This window comes from Ambystoma mexicanum, chromosome 3q, assembly GCF_040938575.1.
Source record: "Ambystoma mexicanum isolate Mex_15411 chromosome 3q, UKY_AmexF1_1, whole genome shotgun sequence".
NCBI lineage: Eukaryota > Metazoa > Chordata > Amphibia > Caudata > Ambystomatidae > Ambystoma > Ambystoma mexicanum.
In genome coordinates, this window is record NC_090926.1 from 42604668 (window position 1) to 42622968 (window position 18301).

At 44.2% G+C, this 18301-nt stretch overlaps 1 long non-coding RNA gene across 1 annotated transcript in view; it reads left to right on the forward strand.

The window, feature by feature from the left end:
- Positions 1-16620, forward strand: part of LOC138582081 (uncharacterized) — an 83316-nt gene extending 66696 nt beyond the window's left edge. Inside the window, exon 3 of the long non-coding RNA XR_011304946.1 lies at positions 15360-16620. This is a non-coding gene — a long non-coding RNA (uncharacterized lncRNA). The remainder of the gene's footprint in view (positions 1-15359) is intronic.
- The last annotated feature ends 1681 nt before the right edge of the window (positions 16621-18301 follow it).

Consider the following 18301-nt stretch of genomic DNA (forward strand, 5'->3'; position numbering starts at 1 on the left):
GTTTAATGCAATGTCCACCTTCTTTAGAGTTGTAATGATGTTTGTGATGCTTTCTGCTCTGGAATCCCTGCAATACATAATATCTATTTGGATAAATGGTCAAGTGCTGGGGCTGTTACAATATTGTGCACGTGACTGAGGGAGTTCTGTTTGGTCTGTTAACCCGCCAGAAACATTCAAAGCTCTGTTCTGATTTTCAAACACTTGATCAGTTCCACAAGCACACAATGGAATACTACAAGTTTCCCTTTTCAAACTCTTCCCATATTGCAGGGTTGGACTCTTTCAAAACAATAATTTCTGCAAGATAGAATGTCATCACTCTAGAGTAATTCTGGAAGTGTAGTGCAAATAAATACCTAATGATTTCTTTCACTGTTGAAATATGTGCATTCCTGTAAAGAACGTATTACTTGCAACAAATACATAACCACTAACTTGAACAGTATCAGTCTCCATCATTTCTTTCAGAAATATTACATTTCTTTGGTTGCCAGCTGGTATTGAATATCAGAGCTCTTGATACATATGGTTTGTAATTTTAAGAATTAAGAATTTCTGCACATGGATAATTCTTGAAGGACACTTCCAGGTCACATGTATATGGTGCAATATGGTGCATGTCTGTGCGTCTTTAATGCTCCAATTATGATTGCCTGTGATAACTGATTGCACAGTGCGGTCACTGTAATAGACATTGCACATTTCAGGAATACAAGATCCAGCAATATACAAGCTAATGTCGCAACGTGATGCCATGGATACCGGGCCATACGACAAATCAATCTTGAAAACACAGGTGGGCCACTATGAGATGCTGCATGGGGTGGTAGCGACACAACTCTAATGTTTGAATGAAATTATCCCACAAATATATTTTGTTAAATTTTCCAGCTATGCCAAGAAAGTCAACTGAATTGAACAATCTTTGGGGTTTGCTGGTATGATTGACAGAACACATCTGTCAAAGCTGGCCAGATAGCACAGCGAGTAGAGTGCTCACTTTAACATCCGTGCAGAGCTTGCTGACGCAGGTTTGAATCCCGGCATGGCCAAACTCAGCCTTTCATCCTTCCGAGGTTGATAAATGAGCACCACACACTGTGGGATAAGCAGCGCTCAGATGCCTGAGGGTTTGTAGCGCTATATAAATGCAAAAAAAATAAAAACATATGTGAGTTGTTTTGCCTTGGCACTAACAGTTCGGGTTGGAACACCCACAGGATAAGAACTTGTTGTCCTTTCACTTCTGCCGCTTCTTTGTCATCGTCACCCACTACTAAAGCCCCTTAACCCTGATACAAAGCATGCAACCAACATACACACATTCAAGTTGTCCCACAAATTCTCTCTTTTACAACTTGAAGGGGCCCCAACCCTATCCTGCCTCATTATACACCCTCATTGTCCCCCCGAGGCTTTCATTGTAATCCTGCTGACCTCTTCCTGTGTATAGCCCTATGGGGAATTAGGGGGATACTGATCATGATGGCCAGAGATGACGAGGAATTGTCCGGCTGTGAGTGTATCTCTGCACCTTAAACATGCAGGCCAGTTTCTCACTGTTGTAGTTAGGCATGCAGAGTATTTAATACGTGCCCACTCCTTCATTTGTGCCAGTGTTTCCTGGTACTCAGTCCAAGGACCTATTTTGGAGGATGGGCTGAGCACTGGCACTTCCAGCAGGGGGCGTTACTCAGGCATTGGTTGATTATTGCAAGTCCAATTTGGTCGTTGGAGAATTGGTCACACTTATTTGTGTGGATCTTGCTGCATATATATGTGGTAGTGGGCATAGGGATATCATTAATGCAACTAGTTTAATGGGGGAGCTCCGGGGGTCTCCCCTGCATATATATGAGGCAAAATGTAGCTGCCAAAATATAAATTGCAACCAATTCTCCAACAACCAAAATGTAATCTACCCAAACCGTTAGTCGTACATTTGAAACCTTGCAGTCTCTGTAGGATACATGTTTAAACTACAAACACTGAGCAAAGAGTACAGAAATAAATGAAGATGGGTGAGGTCAGCAAGGTAGAGCTTTCAGATGGCAAGTGTAGAAAGGGATCTTGCAAAGCAGCCAGCTGCTGAGAGGAACTTTTGGTGGATCCTGATTTGGCAGTTGTCACACAGCCTGTGAGTGTAGCTCCGGCTGTAGCGGTGCAAAGTGTGCAACCAGGCCGGCCTTAAAAGCCGCAGATCAAATTAGAAATGTTGAGCCCCTTCCCCCACGAAACCCTAGTCAATGGGCAGACGGTGGGGGCAAGTGCCACATTTTTCAGTAGTCACATCAGGCACCCTATTGTTATTAGATGCACTCCGCTCACGAGAGAGCAGCACATTTAATTTTAATAGGGCGCCTTCTCCCTACACGCAAGTTCGTGGAAGACCTTGAAAGACTCCCCCGAGCGGGTGTGGTGGGGATCTAATGGCAGGGTTCCCCGGGGCGCTCGCCCGACCCACCCTGCCCTAAGGCCAGCTCTGTGTGCAACACTGTACGTGTGTCAGTCTCTGGGCCTAGGCGAGGTCGGGCCCCTAGGGTTGGGGGTATATGTGTTGGACAGTACCCCACCTGCCCTATGGCACTTTCGACAGGAACATACACAATGTATATGGAGACGTTATGACCATGATACATTTTGAACTTACTCTAGGAACTATGCTGTGCTACCCGGGATGTGGGTGAGGGCTCCTTGCCCATCCAATAGGCCAGCAAGCAAGCGTGGATGGTTGGCTGGCCCCTCAGGTTATCCATCAGGGAGAAAGGTGAAGGCGGATCCCAGGCTTGGGTCTTCGACTGCCCCCTTGACATTTGACTTTTTAATGCACCCCTGAGTAGCTCAGACAGTTACTAGTCGAACAGCCTACTGGTGGGTCACAGGGGGCTGCTGGGGACATGGCCATGTTATCATGTTAACTTGTTTTAAAAGGTAGCAATCAGGTGGTCCCTGTTTATTGTGCAAACATTTTACAAAAAATGTTTGCACAATAAAATGCGGCCTGGAAGCTTTCTCCCATCACAAACTTCAAGGGAGACCTACACTTTAATCAAGAGTCACAGAGGGCTCAGTTAACCAGAAAGACACTTTGATGTCCAACAGACAGGAAGATGGGTGGGACTTAGATATATGTTGTCACCCCTTCCCTTTCCGGTTGCAGAGCACTCTGTTACTGACCAGTCTTGGTTCATTAAGGTAAGCATAGCCTGCACCAATCACTGGGGCCCATTTGACTTTAAAAGAGAGCTGAACGCGGCCTGTTTACCAACAAATGTTTTTTAACTGTGTTTTGTATGTAGTATGCATGGAGCCATGGGCATATGCTACTGCACCCCGTATATCTCTGCAAGTCCGCAAAAAAAAGTCCGAAAAGTTTATTTGCAGCTTACTTTAAGCTTAGGAAAGCAGTCCATCCATCTCTTCTTCTCTTGTGTGCAATTTCTCCTGTATCTCTTAGGCAGCATTTGTTTCTTCTCGTTTCTAACTCTCTTCCCTTTAGCACATTCTCTCTCTCTCTCTCTCTCTCCCTCTCTCTCTCTCTCTTTCTCTCTCTCCCTCTCTCTCTCTCCTCTCTCTCCTGTCTCTCTCTCTATTTCGTTTTCTCTTCCACTCTGCAGCTGACTGTGTGAAAGTTTGTCTGGCGGGCACTACTTCTAGTAGGAATGGTTCCTGCCTCCTGAAGGAGTGAGTCTCACTTTCTCCCTTGTTCGGTCAGTGCAATGTCATCTCTGTCTTCCCTTCCACAGTGCGTTGCAGTCACACCGGAAGTGCCTATTTTTCAGTCTCCTTCTGTCCTGCATTTTCCCGAGACAGGTCTGTGAGCCGTCATCGGGAGCCAGTCATCAGAATGTGACTTCCCGGAGGAATTGGGGGAATCCCGCGGGTCGGATTAAGGGGAGCGCTCTCTCTTCTGAAGTGCATCTGATTACGATACTGCAAAAGGGAGTGTTCAGTGACATTGCAACATTGTTAATTCACCCTTTCACTGCACCACAGGAGGCAAGGCGTCTGACACTAAGGCAAAGCTAAAACGGGCAATACAAAAACACCCCGGTTCCCGACCACAGAGTATGCTCCGGTGCCTACCGTCAACAGATTAGTCTTTACTCACTCTCGAGTCCGAAGATGATGACAATGGTGGCGGCGGTGGTGATGATGGGAGCGGTAACGATGTTGATGATGATGGTGTGGCAGTGGTGGTGATGATGATGGCGGCGGTGGCGGTGGTGGTGATGATGATGTTGATGGTGGTGGTGGCGATGATGTTGATGATGTTGTGCCGTGGTGGTGATGATGTTGAAGATGGTGGTGGCAGTGGTGGTGATGATGATGTTGATGATGTTGCGTTGATGATGATGTTGATGATGCTGGTTACGGTGGTGGTGATGATGTTGAAGATGGTGGTGGCAGTGGTGGTGATGATGTTGATGTTGATGGTGGTGACGGTGGTGGTGATGATGTTGATGCTGATGGTGGCGGTGTGTGTGGCATATCCAATGACCAGATAACGTCATGTCACTGAGGCCACACTTTTCCTGTCCTGAGATTTCAGTAAATGTTTTGCTGGGATAGTAGTGTTGGTTTATTGAAACCAAAGACAGGGTGTTTGCACCTGATACCAATGATTTGTTAAAAGGAAACTCAGTACTGGACTTGCGGTGTCCCAGTGACAAGACTCATCGGTTTAGGCTAGAGGTGAAAGATGAGGTGGATGAATTGTGTGGTGTGGGCTGATTGTGTTGGTGGCGGCTGGTGGTGTTCGATGCGTGAGAGCACTGCTCCATTGTTATGGCGGCATGGGCTTTGGAGGGATAAAGCCCCCCACTTTGACACAGCAGGCATCACTCTGCTTTTAAGCCCAGCCCAGGGTCAGACAGCAAGAACCTGTCACATTTCTCACCTCGGAGATTGGTGGTGTATTTACTTAAGCAAATACACAGCTCTCCTAGGTGAGAAAAGTAATTGAAGTGAACATAGAGGCAGAGGAAAAAAAGCCTGCCCAGGGGACACCAATAGACCCCCACACACACACACTCCCCTCTATGTTGTAGCTAAAAACCGCTAGCTCAGCTTTTACATGGCCCATGCTTTCAATAATTACCATTAACTAAAAAAAAAATATATATATTTGTGTGCATGCAGGGTTTGTATGTATGCATGCATGCATGCAAAGGAGTGTGTAAATTGTATGTTTGTATGCTAGTTGGTGTCTGCAAGTGCACCGCTATGAATGAAGTGTGAATGGTGTACATGGGTGTGACTGCGTGTGTTAATGGGAGTGCAGTGCAAATGTTCTGGGTGGTCATGTGAATGATAGATCCGCTGTGTGGGTGCCTGATTGGTGTATTAATGTGTCTATATCTCTGTGTGTATGCACGCTGGGGCCTGGAGAAGGGCAATAGAGCATGAACATTTTTTTTACAACAGCATGGTATGTTATGCTGCTGTTTTTGGGCAAAGGAAAGCCAATTTAAGTGTTTTTATCTGATGGTGGGGGTTGACAGGGGTGGGGGAATACTACAGCGGGGCTGGCCTGGCTGGGTCTTACTGTGGTATGGGATGTTGCATTAAAGTCAAAGGCAACATGATGAGTGTTCTTACATGGGGAGGGCATGTTTCCTTATGTTGACTTGGATTTTTATTTAACTGGTGTTGAGGTCAAAGGCAACATAAATATTCTTACATGGGGGATATAACATGATGAGTGCAACCTAAGTGTTCCTATATGGTGGGATGTTCGCCGAAGCGCTGTACAGAGAACATATTTACATAAAATGTATCACCCAGCCGAAGCTTTCACTCATTTAATGAGCTTTATTTATTGCATTTATTGACAGAGGCCAAACCCGTAAGTATCACAGCGCTGGTATAACTTGGTGAGCAGGGAAAACACAGCACAGTACAGAGTAAGAGAGAGGTTACCAGGTGCAAAAACAACATAATACATAGTACAAGGTCTGTAGAGGAGGGTAGAGATCAGGGAGGTCACTTTGAAGTAGAAAAGCAGAGTTGGCCTTGCCAGGATTTGAACTTGCAAATCACACTCGGATTACAAGAGCATGCGCTCAGCCTACTGAGCTAACTTACCGGCTAGCCAGCAAGAACATGTTTTCTTACTGTGGCATTGCAGTTTATTACTGGTGTTAAGGCCAAAGGCAACATAAGTATTCTTACATTGGGGGTGGGGGCATTAGTGCAGCCTTCAAGGCAATGTTTTTTTTTTACTGTGGCATGACATGTTTTACTGCCATTGCGGAGAAAATACAACATGATGAGTGTTCTTATATGGGGAGTGGGGGATTTGTGTAGCCAGCAAGGATATATTTTCTTACAGTGGCATGGCTTTTTTTCACTGGCATTAAGACAAAGCCAACAGGAGTATGTTCTTACACGGGGATACTGGCATGTATTGGCAGAGCCAGCATAAACATGCTTTGTTATAGTGTCATTACTGGCATTATGGACAAAGCAAACATGAGTATTTCCCGATGTGGGAATAGTGGCATATATAGGTGCACCAGAATGGACATGTGTGAGCACAAGCAATATGAAAATTCTTTTTACACTTGCAGAGTACTGGCATATAGTGGGCAAAGGCATTATGAAAATGTGTTTTAAAATGCTCCTGTGCATTGTTGATGACTTGGCATCTAATGTACGTTGTATGTCCTACCCTACAAAAACAATTGTAAACTGTGGCTTTTTACCTAATTTATCACAGAAAGTGTAAATGCACTATTTTAGCCCAGTATTTAAAAACCTTTCTCAAGGGGACAACCACCCTCTGCCCCACTTGATTGGTTTGCCCTCCCTCACTACTCTCTGTCACTCCTATCAATTTGACTGAGGGCAGAACACGTGCCCTTCCTTCTGTGGGCTCTTCTTAGTGTGGGCCCTACTACAGTAGCTCCAGGCACCACTTGTTACAAAATCCTGGCTACGCCTCTGGTGAGTTGGGGTGAAAGATGGATCTAATGGGCCAAAGGAAGGTGTAATATCTACTCAGCCTCCTGGGCTTGGCAGGGGGCAGAACCAGTAGCCAATTGGTTTAATGTCCTGTTTCAATAACAGTTTTCAAAACTGCCATCCAGGCCCCCCAGAATATTGAGGCTGGCTCCGCCCCTGAGGTTGTGCACTATTGAGAGCGGTATTGCTATGCATGTGTATGTGTGTGTATGTGTGTGTGTGTTTGTGGTGAATGTGGTGCTGATAGACAAGGTAAGTTAGTGTTGCATGGTGTGGTGCTGGTTGACAGGAGGTGGTGTTCATGTGCTGGTTGTAACAATGTAAGTTGTGGTGTTTCACAATGCTTAAAAAAGTGTTTTGGGTATTGGTTGTTAGTGCTGGTTGACTGTAGTGATGGGGCTGAGGCAGGCTCGGACTGGCCCATTGGGCAATAGGACAATGTCCAAAGGGCTGGCGCAACATTTTAGTTTGAGCCAATTTTTGGGGTGAAAGTGGGAACGTTTCTTTGGAAAAAGTAGGCTAGTTTGAGCTACTGGACTAGTTTTAGAAAATTCTACAAGCCAAATATACTTTCAAATGCACTATTTGCATTACATTTGGCCAAAAACTCCCCCGTGAGTACCGCCTTCAGGAAAAATAGTAAATTGCAATTTGTTTTTCGAGGGCCACTTTTTCATTCATGCCAGGGACAAATGTACATCCCAGTCTGTTTGGCTCACCACCACTGATAAAATCCTGCTCAAGGTAGCCTCCCTTACTCACAAATGCCTTAACAATGCAGCCCCCCGTTACCTAGCCGACAGAATAACTAGATACACTGCCAATAGACACACTAGAAATAGCAATGCAAACCTGCTCTCCGTTCCCAGATTCAAGCGAATGAAAATGGGCGGCAATAGCCTCCAGGTGAAAGCAGCCCAACATTGGAATTCCTTACCACCTTCAGTAAGAGCACCGCAACCTTACCACCAGTTTAGACGTAATTACATCCAGTGGCTAAAGAACAAAGACCAATAACTGACATCTCTGTTGTAAATATTGTAAAAATGCATAATTTGTAATTGTACCTCACTGTTTCCTTCGCAACTGTATTAACCTATGTACACACTGTAAACTAATGTACAGCACTGTAACTAAGCCGAGAATATACTTGTAACGCCTGCGCCCTCATACCTTTTGGTCCTGTGCGCCATATAAATGAATAAACAAACAGTCCGGCTCTAGGTTGGGGGTGTAGTGGTGGTGGTGTAGATTCGATGTCAGGTGGTTGGTAAGGGTGGCAAAGGTTAGGCTGCTGTTGGTGAGGTAAAATGGGTTAGAAAAATGTTGGTGACCGCCATTCTCCATTAAACAACCACAGGCACTTTACTAGAAACGTCTGTGTAAAATGCCCGATACCCCAGGTTCAGAATGGCAGTCGAAGAAGCCAGAACAAAACAAAGAGTGTGCCTTGCGTTTAGGGACCTCGAGCTGTACTGCTGCCACGTGTAGTGTGGTTTCCCTAGTGTCGCCCATGCTTGCCTCCGCGTCCTCCTTATGCAGTAGTAGCATTTGGGTGTCCTTTCTACACGTGTGTCTTCTTTGCCAATGCCCATTGAGGTTAGGTAATGTGGAGAAGTCCTGGGCATAGGACTAGGTAAGGCAACACGCTGGCAATGCATACACCACGGCATGAATGGACGCCGCCACTCTATCTTTATTTTATCAATCTGTTTCTAGACTATCACTCCACCTCGATGCTATATACTTTTCTCAAGGTTACCACTTTATCTTTAGTCTATCACTCGATTTCTAATCTAACACTCTTTTTCTAGGCTATCACCCTTCTTCTAGGCTATCACTCTATTTCTATACTATCACCCTACTTCAAAATTATCACTCTATTGCTAGGCTATTAATCTACCTCTATGATATAACTTTATCTCTATCACTCTATATCTAGGCTATCCCTCTATTTCTAGGCTACACTCTATCTCTATGCTATCAATCTATTTCTAGGTTATCACTCTATTTCTAGGTTATCCCTTTATCTCTAGGCTATGCTATAACTTTATCTCTATCACTCTATATCTAGGCTATCCCTCTATTTCTAGGCTACACTCTATATCTATGCTATCAATCTATTTCTAGGTTATCACTCTATTTCTAGGTTATCCCTCTATCTCTAGGCCATGCTATAACTTTATCTCTATCACTCTATATCTAGGCTATCCCTCTATTTCTAGGTTAGCACTTTACTTCTAGGTTAGTGATTATATTTCTATGCCATCACTGTATCTCTAGGCTATCAATCTACTTCTAGGCTATCAATCTGTCACTAGGTTATCCCTCTATCTCTAGGCTATCTGTTGACCTGTGCTGGATGGTGAGAGGCCCAGAATGTTTTATCTTCAACTAGCATTCATAACTCTGTCATAGGCTTGCCAATGGTCTTTACGTGAATTGTTAAACACCGCCAGGCACATTTCATTCGTTATTAATGTTAAAGTAATGAACTATCACTTTAGCAGTGCCGAGCTTATGGTTCAAAAACGTACAACTGGCGGAAGTGGCGCGTCATGCTATATGTGCTTGCTATATTTTTTCTAGCGTTATGAACAGACGTGGCCAGCAATGGCACGTCAGACCGCACTCTACTATTATACCCTTCAAAAAGAGTTGCTTCTGGAAGTATCACTCATTGCATAAACATTGTCTAGAACTGGCCTCTCTGCCCCTCTCCAACTTGAGCTGGATCTCCTTAAGTTCCAGAAGCTTCTAAAGATCTTCCTTTTCTCCTCTGCCTTATCTCTCCCCCTCCCTTGCTAGTGTCCACCTGATGCTGAGACTGGTTGTCTGTGTACCTTTATGAGTCTTACTGGAGTCAAGCCCTCCTTTGACCAGTCTTCTCCTGCAACCTTTCCTACCAGTAATTGCCTTCGGGCACCCTTCTCTGACTAGCCTCTAGGCTGGTCCACCCCCTTTCTTGCACTTGACCCTTACACCCTGGTTCCCCACTGGCACATGCCCCTCTGGGCACCGTTAAGCACTTCCCCAGCCCTGGCCCCCTCCCTCCAGCACTTTTCCATCTCCACCCTCTCCCTATTCCATCCTTTTGCCCTATTCTAACCCCTCCCCTGGCACTTCCTGATACTGCACTTGCACGATCCAAATGTCAAAAGGCCTCGTAGCATCGTTATTGCTGTTTTCTCCCCTGTTCCCCCCTCTAGTCATGTGGCGCCCGGAAACACTTTTTGCTGTATCGGCACCATACAAATGTTCAATAAATAAAATAGCATGTAATGACCCCCAAAATCTTTTGTATCAACAGCATTTTAATTTAATTTTGATGTAAAATGTATATCAATGTTATATGAATTGGATATAAAGTCTATGGGCCTCATTACCCGGTAGGCGGTGAGCCATGGCGCTATTAGCGCCATGGCTCATGCCGGTAAAATACCGGCACCGCCTTGGTGGAAAGGGGATTTACCGCCCCATTCCAAGGTTGGAGGGGCGGTAAATCCCCCTTCTGCCATTGCCCTTCCCCATTCCCATTTCTGCCCCATAGGGCTCTATGGGAATGGGGAAGGCGCTAATTACGGCACCGCAATTTTGCGGTGCCGTAATTAGCTCCGAGGTCCCTTAGCGGGTTGGATTTTAACGCCTGCAAAAAGCAGGCGTTAAATCCCCCAACCCGCAAAGGGACCTCGTAGTAAGGCGGTAAATCCCTACCGCCATCCGTGTAATGAGGCCCTATATATATATATATAGTATACATACTGGTGTGGCAACCTCAGACCTTGCACAGCGGTCAAAATAAACCTAGGTGAATTCGCTTTATACTCAAAGTTTGGTTCACAATACAAAAGACCCCAAACTATTGGCTTTTGGCAATGCGTGTTTTCTTTTTAAATTAATACAATGCAGATGTAAAAGTGCAGTTCCAAAGCCTTCAAAAAGCCTGCCACTGTTTACAGGGACACATACAGCAGAGAAATTACCCCGTTGGAGGGTAACACGCAAATATGAAGACAGAACTGCAGTGGCACAAGGTTTCTGGCTTTTGTCAAGCTCACCCACAGATGACACAATACACTGACTGAGGGGGCCTGTGGAATGCCATGAATTCTGATGACTCACACTGGTATTTCTGCATTTTGGCTGCGCCAGCAACAGGATGCACATGGGGGGGTGGGGGTGCTGAGGGGTTATATATGTATCTCAGCTGAGGCAGCATTTGTAGGACAGGAATTCGGGTGACGCACACTGACATTTCTGCATTTTTGCTGAGACAAGAACATGGTTGGTCTGCTAAGGGGTTTTATATTTAGCGCTGCTGAACTCAACAGATTACAAGGCTCCCAAAATACACAAATATATTGTTTATCTACTTAACCAGCTGTAGTCAGCGGAGTTGGGGTGGGCTATTTTTAACTTATGATGGAATGATGACTGGGGGGTCATCCCCAGAGGACACAGCTAATTTTAGATTTACTACAAGGATACAGGAATCTGAATTTGTGCAAAGTAGGCAAGAAATCATGGGGTCAGGCGAGGTAATTAACCCTTAAAAGGTAGGATTTTGACTGCAGCAGAGATAACACTTGGGAGTTCTGCTAAACCCTGTGCTGAAGACTCCCATCTGTGCGACTAATTGACAGGAGTCGATTGCAGCCCTGCTTTTACTTTATTTTATTTAATTTGTAACGTGCAACCAGGGACCCATAGGCTTAAGGGCGCACAGATAAGCAAGACAAGGATGAACAGGCCAGACAAATGATTTGGCATTAAAACAGGCACCTACAAAAATAAAAGCAACATGTCAGCAGAGGAATCTAGGAAAATAAGTATGTCATTATTTTTTTCCTGAAGACATGTGTTGACTTTAAGTCTCTCAGGTCCAGCAGAAGGGCATTCCATGACCTAGGTGGCACTTTCAAAAAAGCCCCTTTCATGGCTTTGTTGGTGTTACATCTGGGAGGCTTCAATTTATGCGAATTATTCGATCTGAGGAGTCTTATGCTATATTTCTCAATAAGCAGTTCCTGCAGGTAAATTGGCATCACTCCAATAAAGCATTTGTGAATGATCAGCAACAAGAGATACAATAATCTAGATTCACTGGGAGCCAGTGCAGGCTCTTTCAGGCCTCCAGGACATGTTCTCTGCAGCTAAGGACTGTGAGTACTCTAACCACACTATTTTGAATTACCTGTAGGCGGTTGCATTCCAATTTTGAAATGCTAATCAAAGGACTACAGCAATAATCAATTTTTCACCTTAGTATGGCCCTGGCAATAGCTTCTACGTTAATTTGAGTAATATATGGCCGAAGATGGACGAACAGTTTTATATAGTAAGCAGAAGATGAAACCAAACTGCTAACATCACTGCGAGGAAACATCACTATCTGGATCCCTGTGGAGTTGCTGGCAGGCAGGGGAAACTCCAAGCAGTTAATTAGATTTATTGTGGATCAGGTGGCACCGGGGCAGAGAACTGCAACCCCCTACAGGGCCGTTGATTGGTAGCAAGGCCCTTGTGTTTATGGATCGGGTTAAAGAGTGACAGTGAGAAAAAGGTGAGCTGCTTTTTTTTAATTTCCAATGTAAACATGTATAGTTTTTCAATGTAGGAGGGTTTATTCGGGTTTATTCTTTTGTAAAATGTATCATTTCAAAGCACCCTGTATATCTGTGTTGAACAACATTATGCTAGTAGAAAAAAGACAATTGTAGCACATGGCTATAAGGATCTACATGTTAGGCTATTTCTGTGCTTTCTATGTTAAAGTTGTATGAGTTTAGAACAGCCAGTGCCCTTTCCTTGAATGGGTTTGGGCAGGGCTGAGCATGACGATGGAGCAGCCACTGAACACTTTGTCTAGAGGTGCATTGGCTTTAAATGTTTTTTAAAAGATGGCACATTAATTGATCTACTAACAAAAGGTTATTAATGCCAAATGCTAGGCCGCGTTGGGTGGTCAAACATTGGTGTGTTTTTCATCATTTTTATTCGTGATGAGGTCAAAATTATAGAGGGAACGTTATCTTTAAAGGGTGTGATGTATTCACTGTGTTTCACCAATGCACTCTTTGATGCTGTGTGAAAGCCTGCGAGTCCATATGGAGAAAGTGATAATGACCAAGGACTTTTTGAGGTGTTAAAATACGGTTGTCACCGTTTACCTAAAGTGTGTGATCCTGCGCAATCATTTGAGCCTACTCTGCTGTAATTGTACAAAATGGGTGTTGGTGTTATTTCAAATAATGGGAACTCTTTATAAAATCAGACCATCCAAACCTATAACCTTGCACCCTGCAGAGATCACATTTTTAGAACAAAATGTAATATTTGCGAGGGCTCACACACAGGCACACAAACGCATAAGCACATGCACACACTAGCCAATGCAGCTCTTTTTCAGTGGTCAGCACTGCTCACATGACTTCAAACACTGCATGTTTGAAAATTTGCTTTATAGTCCCCTTGTCAAAAAAAACAAGCCTTTTATTTATGGGGTCTTGTTTGTGGTATAATACTGTGCAATTTATTTTTCATAATTTACAGATTCACTGTTTGTCCTTGTTACAAAAGGGCAGCTAGTAGAGCCATGTGGAAAGTCTGTTGTATTAGTACATTCCTGCATGAGTGATGCTGCTGCAGACTAGAGCCAGAGTGAGGCGACAAAGTCAGTGATGCAATATAGCAACAATTACGTTTGAGGAATGACAAATGTGGAATTTCACTGAGACATCTATGATTGCACTGAAAGAGACTCAGCAAACATTTCCATATTCTGCAAACAAATCTTTCCTAGTTAATACCCCATTCTATTTATTTATATTTTAAAGTCGCCACTTACCACTTACAACTGTCGCAAACCTCCAGGTTTTGAAAAATCCAATCAAAGTTTCCAAATAAAACTGCATTAATAGTCTTTCACAAATTAAACCCTAATTGCACATGCTGAAGTCACAGCCTTGAAAGACATGAACCAACATCGTCTGTTTGTGAGGCAGCATATCTGCAGGCCGGCACACCCACGCTGCATCGTTCTAGCCCCCGTTATTGGTAAAATATTGTAAGTGTGCAAAATATTTATCACAAACTGTTTATCACCCGATTTCACTGCCTCTGGGGTTGCTGTCTATGAAAGACGCAAGGAGTTTTATGAATGTCCAATTATGGCAGGACAGGCACTGTGGAATTTTAGTTTTTGTCAAAGATCACACATTTTGATGAAGAGGTGTAGCTCAGATTCTTTCGTACAAACTGCTGAACTGTTGAAACGTTTTAAGGGCACAAGTGCCAGGGTGCTATATTGGACTTAAGATGTTATGTAAGATCTTATTTATTGCGGTGGCTGCAATATTGTTTTTTTAATATTTCAAAGAGGCAATTGGCGACGTGTAAAAGCCACTTTCTTTCAAGTTCCAACAACTGTACCGGTTCATCTTTTAGATTGTGTCCACTGGGTCTAGTGGACTCATTGTGTATTTCCAAGTAGGTGATACAGTTTACATTTTTTTTCTTGTGTGAGCAAAGTGGTACAAATTACAAGACTTAGGGCCTCATTACACGGTAGGCGGTGGACCAAGGTGCTATTAGCACCTTGGTCCATGCTGGTAAAATACCGGCACCACCTTGGAGGAAAGGGGAATTACCGTCCTATTCCAAGGTTGGCAGGGCGGTAATTCTCCCTTCCCCCATTGCCCTTCCCCATTCCCATTTTTGCCCCATAGGGCATAATGGGAATGGGGAAGGTGCTAATTGTGGTACCGCAAATTGTGGTACCGTAATTAGCACCCTGGTCCCTTTGCGGGTTGGTCTTTAACACCAACCCGCAAAGGGACCTCGTAGTAAGGCGGTAAGGGTTAACGGTCACCGGCACCATTACCGGTGACCGTTAACCCTTACCGCCTTCCGTGTAATGAGGCCCTTAATCAGTAAAAAGCTTTTGTCTCTAGCTTCTGTGTGCAGGGCAGATTGATAGGCTGCATCTTTTCCATGTGAAAGTTTCAATGGGTTGCTAAGGTGCACTGCTCTTTATCAGTAAATTGTGAGATAGAAGTGTCATACCTTGTGATAGCCTTTTTGAAATACAGTTATAATTCCAGCTGTGTCTCGCACACTACTGACATGTCCCAAGATGCAGCAAATTTGAGTTTTTTGTCAAAGATCACACATTGTTAGGAAGAGGTGTAGCCGGGATTCATTTGCACAAACTGTTGAAAAGTTTGATTTTTAATGTGTTTACCATTGGCTATGGGGAACCGTAACACAGTATCCATTAATTTTGAAAATGAAACTTGTTTTAAAAATGTGTTTGAATATCACAATGCAGGGATTGTCATTGCGTAAATGATGTCCTGTTCTGATTCTACATTCTTTGTGTTTTTATTTAGAAACAGCATGTATTCCAACAGCAGGACAGCGCAGCAGGCAGACACTCTGGATGTGGAATGTGCCAGCCGACAACCATTAGATTTATGGAATTTTCAGTAATGGATTTGATACGCCTGACTGTTTTGGGGTGCCAAATGCTTGTGAGTGCCAGCAAGATCCAAGGATCATGGGGTGGGCCGCCGCAGTTTCAGAATGGCTTTTGGGGATCTTCAAAATGGGTGAACCAATGGGGCAATCCGATTTCTGGTTCCTCAAGGGGCTTCGGCAACCGGTACCTTGTAAATGCCTCAGCAAGCGGGCAGGAGCTTTTGGATGCCATTACTAGCCATGAGCCTAAGGAACCATGACAGATCAGATTTCTTTGTCATCTCAAATGGGTGTTCATCTGGGGCAGCGTCACTATCAAGGTTCCAATCATGGAGCGCTACAGGTAGTGATATTGAGCACCCAGCAGGCGCTACAGGATGTGGTGGTAGACACTACAGTTTTTTAATTGTGAAGCATTGTTCTGTGGCACTGGGGGATGGGGCCGCCATATGCTGGTTTATTCATTATAATGCATAAACGGCACGTAATGTGCCATACACAGTGGTTGTGGGTTTCTATGCATCCTTTAAAGCATATGCAATCGGAGCTCGAGACTAGCAAATTGTGAGCTGTGATGCTGGCACAGCACTGCAAGCTGATTTCAAAAGGAGAGTGATTGATTCGGTGTGCGCTGATCCAGAAAGATAAGGAGAATTGTTTGCGGCAATAGATGCTATTTAGCTGAAACAGTCTCCATTCATTTAATAGTGTCTATGACACCCAATACCAATGCATTGGCACAAAACACCTAAAAGTGACTTTGTCCTGAAAGGTGTCTACTAGTTTCTTTCATCTCACAATGGACAGTATGCTTCAGGACACTTAAACAGAATGCAGATAAGGCCAACTTTCTTGACTGTAGTACTTATATAGGAGTGCCATTACGATCAGTATTCATTCAAATTCATTTCCCCCTGTGCTAGAAATATGTTTTGTTTTCATATTGTTGTGTGCCGTAGAACTACAGACATTTGGAAGTGACCGTGGCAAATCTTTCTTACATTTAGCTTTTTTCCAATTCATGGAGAACAAAAGAATGTTGAGTGGTAAAGCTGCATCTTGCGAAACCTGGATAATTTACATTCTGGAACTGAAACAAGTCGAACGTTGTGATTTGTGATTTTGCAATACTGTTGTCAGAAAAAATTAAAAATAAAATGTGCAACAGGTGTATATTTTGTTAGGTGGTTGTGTGTGCGATGCACATGTGTGTGCATATTTGTGCATGTGTGTGTGTGTGCGTGTGTGCATGTGTGTGATGCACTTGTGTGTGTGTGTGTGTGTGTGATGTGCATGTGTGTGTGTGTGTTAGGCACATATCATATAAACGTTTGTAGAATTTACAACAAACCTAGGAATCTAAATTATTTTTGGGATATGGAATCTGTGTCTAGATTTGAGCCTGTTGAAAAGGTGTGAAAGTTCTTTTATCCTCAGAGATAACTTTGAAGAAACTGAAATTGAAATGTATGTACTTTGTAACATGAGTGACTTGTTAGATGCATGTTCCAATATCATGGAATCCGTCTTTTCCAAGACTCTTTCTTCTCTCAAATAATACAGAGGTCACATTGTCAATTAATCCAATGGCTCCCTGTGCTCTGCTTCTGATAATCACAGCACTTACTCAATTTCCTAATTTGACTTGTTGAATAATGTCAAATATTTTGACAGGTAGTCTCTAAACATTCTCTAAACATTCAAAGACAAGATCTACTATGTCTCTGTCAGTCTCATGGTTAGACAGGTCCCCTTCCCCAACAGGGAGATCTCCAGCAGCCCTGCAGCTACAGCAAAAAAGGAATCCGAATTTCAAACAACAACTTCCAAGATGGCCGCCACCATGCCTGAGTGCACCCCTGGCTCCCAGATTGCCCTGGGCCTGCAGCAGCCTGATTGGGCTACATCCGAATTTGTAGGAGCCAACCCCCCTGCGCCAGCAGGTGAAGCCGGCCCCCACTGAAGACCTGCACTCAAGGCCTCTTTCTGTATCAGTCTCTGCCAGTCTCAGCCACGTTACCGCGAGGATACCCATGCTTCACATCAGATACTGTTGCCCATTAGTGCAGATCCAAAATGACTATAACATTTGCCCAATGTACATACTCCAGAACTGTGATGTGTCAAATCAAGTAGGCATCCCGAAATTGTCTAGCAATTGCAAACTACAAGATCATCCACAAAATTATCTTAACTCCACTGCACTTATACAGCCAGTAATTAGTATTGACATGGGGTCACAGAGCAAATCAGACCTCCATCACTGTCAGCAATATGTATTCCAGAATATGGTTGCTCATTGTGAGCCTGAGTAAACCCAATCTGCCGATATCCCGTTAAAGCCCAACCACAGAAATGCACTTTACAATGCCAATTTGCCGCCATGCCTTTATAACAATGTCCTGATTTACAAACGGTATTTGTATATATCTGCCCCATTAGCCACACAGGCTCACATCACAAACCACGCACCTGCACACTCACCTGCTATGAACAATGCTACCAACACACATATGCATGTTACATCCGCCTCACGTTGCACGCAGCGAGGCACTCGTGATCCGTATGGAACACACATCCTTCAAAATGAAAGTACACTTTGTCAACTGCGAACTCCCACGCAAGCACCTAACACAGCTCTCATACCTGTTGCAACCATTGCACTGCCCTCATGGGAAGCATCGCTCCTCCCCAACTGCAAATGGGATCAGCATGCCTACCCAAATGTAGGGAACTGCACTCCGCCAGCGAGCACGAGTTTGAGAATACCTTCGAGCCAAACACCGGCTGTTTTGGGAGCCCGGCACTCCTCACACCCTACCCAGTACTTCAGTAACACCACACCCAACCACGT